Here is a 4,698-nt window from a genome sequence, read left to right as displayed (position 1 = left end):
CTCGCTTTGGGAAATCAAGATCAAGTCTAACTTAGGTGGTTAAACGGTGGGGGATCTAAGAATCGGCGAGTCGAACCGTGTGTCTTTCATGAAAGGTGCCGCGACCATCATAGGTGCAGCGACGGTGGGAAGGGGTAGCGATGGATCTTTCTCTTTCGCGTTTCGAAGCGTTCCTGCAAAATCAGAGATTAGGATGGAGATTGTAGATCGAGTCGCGTTAGAATTGAACGGAGATTCGTGTTTACCCTTTACACTTGGAAGCGACAGTCTTTTTGTTTATCTTGGATTTCGTTGAATCTCGAACTGTTGATATTGGTTCATAAATAGGTTCCTATTATTTAGGTACACGCGTAATCATTTTTGGAACGACAACCCCTAATATGAATCTTCCAGTAGAAGGGTGATGCAGCAATTAATTACATAGCAAGTAGTAACAGCAAATTGGCTGCAATCTTGCTCTTATAATTCATTATACCTGTAAGCCATAAAACATTCTACTTTTACTCAACAGTTCAAATCTCGCGTCTAGATCCGCGCACTTAGTTTTAATTCTCACCGTTAATAGCGCTGAGATAGTATTCCAATGTCAGTCGATAACGTTGAAAATGGCAAGGCACATGGTAAGGTGTTCAGAATGTTGTTTATATTCACTGTTGGTAAGCCAGAGGGTGCTAGTGTTGATTATCTTTTAATGTCGGTATCGCAGTTCCTCCGACGTCAACTATAATACCGACTGCGTGTAAAATTGATAGTTTTACATCGCACTCTGTTTGAAACTAACGACTTTTGTGTACTACCGCTAGTTGGCGTAATGCTCAATTTGTTTCCCACAAGTTTTATCGAGCAATTGTCTTCATATAAGGGTTACTTATTAAAAATAATTAGTAATTATTTCTTAAAGTAGGTATGTTGAAATGAAACAACAAAACTTTGTTAAAAACTCATTATTTCACAGAGTTATAGCTCTTTACTGGTATGTGTGTATTTAGTCAGGGGTCTAAGGTTGCAGCCCACCGTCTGAAGTGCATTAGAATAATGAATTCCTTCCTTTTATAAATTTCAATATAATAGGGCAATTTATATACCGATAAGGTAGTTGTAATTAGACTTGCAGTCACTTCCTCGAAATTAATTCCCCTGAAGAAATACCTATCTTACACTAAATAACTTACCTTAGTGGCTAAGAGTATTACTCATTAATTCTAATAAATGCTGCTAAGTAACGTTCTTTAAAAGGACCACTTATCAGCCTGTGCATAAAGATAAAGCTCTCACCCGTCGTTAGTACTTCCACGTCACGCTCCTTTTTTCTTCTAAATCGCACACGTCGAAATGCAAATATCGCGTGTACGTGTACCTTGTAATTTCCGCGTGTTTGTCCGTCGTCAATAGACGTTCGTTAAATACCAGTAAACCAAAGATACATTCTTCGTAGCAAACGACGAAGTTTGGAGCAGATCAAAGGCGAAACCAAGGTAAAGAAAAGATCACGTGTCGTGGCTAATTGGATTCAAGGACAAACGAAAAAGATGTTTCGTTTCTCTAACGTTCACAGTAATCGTGAGATTTTCTTCCAGTCTCATCGGCCGCCATCTTCGTTGAAGCGCGCTTTTGCGTCGACGGCCAAGGGACTTTGAATATTCAAAACATCACTGTGCTCAACGAGGCGTGTGCACAAATGAAATGGAAGCAATAATTAATGTAGCTCGATGGACTAAAGATTCATCGATAAATTATTCGAGCGAATTCGTCACGGTGATTGCGAAATGGCGCACAGTTAATGATCTTCGCTCGTTCCGAGTGATATACGATGCGACACGGATGGAACACAGCCGTGAATAATATGTCAAGGCGGTTTCCTTCGAAACACGCGTGTCAAAAGGAATTTGAAATCTTTCAAAGTGATTTGAGCGAGATGTACTCCCCCTTCTAGCAGTCCCCTAATCAAAGCTCTCCTATCTAGCGTTTCCCCCACTCAAAGCCTTCCCCTACAGCGCTTCTCCTACTCGAGGATTGCTGCTACAGCGCCCCCATCTCAAAGCTCTCAACTTTAGTACTTCCACTACCCAAAGTTTGCTCCTCTAGCGCTTCTCCCATTCAAAGCTCTCTAGTTCAGCGCTCCAACCACTCAAAGCCTTCCCCTACAGCGTTTCTCTCACTCAAGGGTTGCTTCTACAGCGTCCCCATCTCAAGGTTCTTCCCTCTAACACTTCCCCTACCCAAAGCCCTCTCCTCCAGCATTTCCCCCGCTCAAAGCCTTCCTTTCGAGCGCTTCTCTGAGACTCTATCCATAAATCAGATAAGTTAAGCTCAGAATACTCTAATGACGTCGTTCTATTACTTCAGCATCATTAAAATAGAAGTGTAAACATTAGCGTATTCTAATTCCAGGTTTTCCTTGCAGTAACTTTGCATACAACTCTGCATATATGGAGAGTAATCATCGATTAACAATATCGGAGTGGATAATAAGTGGTTATGAAAGAGCCGTAATAGAGGGATCGGTCGAGTTCAGGAAACAACTGTTCTGTCCGTCTTTTAGCCGAATTACGTAACAAAATTTTACTTCCTCAGCGACGATTAGCCGCGCACAAAGAACGAAAGTCTGCAATCGCCTCGAATTAGGCGAACTTTCCATTTCACTGACAAGAAAGTCACAATCGCATGATTTAATGCCTATCCAACAGCGTTGGCAGTTTGGACGCGAGACCAATAGGCTACCAGTCATACTGAACATATGTATAAGTGTGATAATGTAACAATTTAAATGTTAACGACAACTATGTAATCAACGAATGCAATTATCCCTGAAGAGCGCTAATTAGGAAGAACTACGAATTAATACGTTTCATGGTAGCATACGTAAATCGCGTTGCAGGAAGAGTCGACTGCGTGCACTGGTTTATTCGCAAAACACAGTGTTATTCAATGCGTTGATGTAACCAGAACAAAGATAATGATTTTTGAAAGCGTTACATTCCATTCGCTCCATTTACTTGGGCTGAACTTTTGGCCACTCGTTTCTGTACCGATCTCGACTCTGAAACTGACAATTACGTTGTACATTCGTTACTTCGCCGCAAAGAAATTATTTTAACAGTACCGTTACTTAACACGTTCACGACGGCGATGTTTCACGCCATGGGGCGGCGCGGTGGTACGCACCGTCTGATAGACACGCGAGCGTGAGCCACCGGTGGTAACCGCCGGTGACCTTTTTCAAACTTTTAAATACAGTTCTTATGTACAATAAATTCAAAAATATTTTTGCATTCGATTGAAAAACGTGTCGTTAAGAAATATTCTTTCGTTTAACATTAAAATGGAATTAAGATGGAATTCTATCGAATTCGTGAAACTTGATACAAAATTCATGAAGTTTCATTTTTTCTAATTCAACAGAAGTTGGCTTCGAGGAAATTCATCGAGTGTTTACTCGTACCGTGTCCCGTGTATTGTCACCTATTCGCGATAATATTTGCTCGAAGTGTTGCAAATGGAAAATTTACAATATTCGAAAATACATGAAAATCGTTGATACTCCGAGATATTCGCGCAGCTCTCGAATACGTCGACCATGAGTACGCTACTCGACAGCGTTTCGATCGCAAGAAACGCGGAACGTCGCAAATTACCCATACTGCAACCTCCGCGGACGCGGTATATGGAGTGGCGATCAATTTGCGACATTGAAAAGCTTTCCACGTGGAGTCGTCGATCATTTTGTAAACCTATTGCACACGCAACGAAATGGTTGCGTTTCGAGCCGAGCGTAAAATCGGTAATGGAGTTTACTTGTTTCTCTGGGGACCGAAAGAACCAAACAAGTAGCATTCTGAACAATTCTTTAACTTTATGAAGGCTGACATTAAAATTTTTTTTTATTTTAGTTCATATTTTAGACAGTTTTCTTTTTTTTAACCAAAAAGGTAACAGATATTACTTACAATTGTATCTCGTGACCGAACAGTGTGTTTCCTGAGCGCAAGAAATATTCTCGCCTCGCTCCCGCGCTGTCAACAAAACAATTAAGACGTTCGCGACATAATCACGGGCAAATCGTTACGATTATCACGGAGGCACGCAATCGCGTCTAATACGTTCGTGCCAAAACCACGTTGCCCACAGCTGGTTGTCCATATTTGCCTGACTCACCTTTTACGATTCCTTGAAACGGGTTGCGCGTTTCTTTCGTATCGTTGGTGAAAAATTTGAGAGAGTTCGAGGGAGTTGTTACAGAATTCACCTTCGAAACGTTGGGATACACGTGCAGAAAGAAACCCGCCGCGTGGAGGGAAAAATGCAGTTTGGTAATAAACGATTGGCAAACTGGTAACCTGATTTCTATTTTATTTTCACTATTCGCGTACAGTTTCTCGGGCAATTTCGGTTCTTCAAACGTCTTTATTTATTTCGAGCCGATACGATGATGCGGCTGAGCTAGTTGGAGACGTTGAGTTCGATATTTCAGGAGAAAAGTGGTAACTACGTTGGTAAGAAATTATTTTTGCGTTTATCGATTGTAGATGAATTATATACTTCTCTTTATTTTTGTTTTTATTAAATGTAGATGAATTTATTTTTTTCCCTCAGTTAACGATATATATAAATATTATTTCAATATTTATTAAAAATATAGTATACAGAAGCAACTAAACCATAGTGGTAACACGTACATAAAAATCCAAACAACGAGAC

The sequence above is a fragment of the Hylaeus volcanicus genome, chromosome 4 (assembly GCF_026283585.1).
Source record: "Hylaeus volcanicus isolate JK05 chromosome 4, UHH_iyHylVolc1.0_haploid, whole genome shotgun sequence".
NCBI classification, from domain to species: Eukaryota; Metazoa; Arthropoda; class Insecta; order Hymenoptera; family Colletidae; genus Hylaeus; species Hylaeus volcanicus.
Note: the sequence above shows the minus strand (reverse complement) of the source record.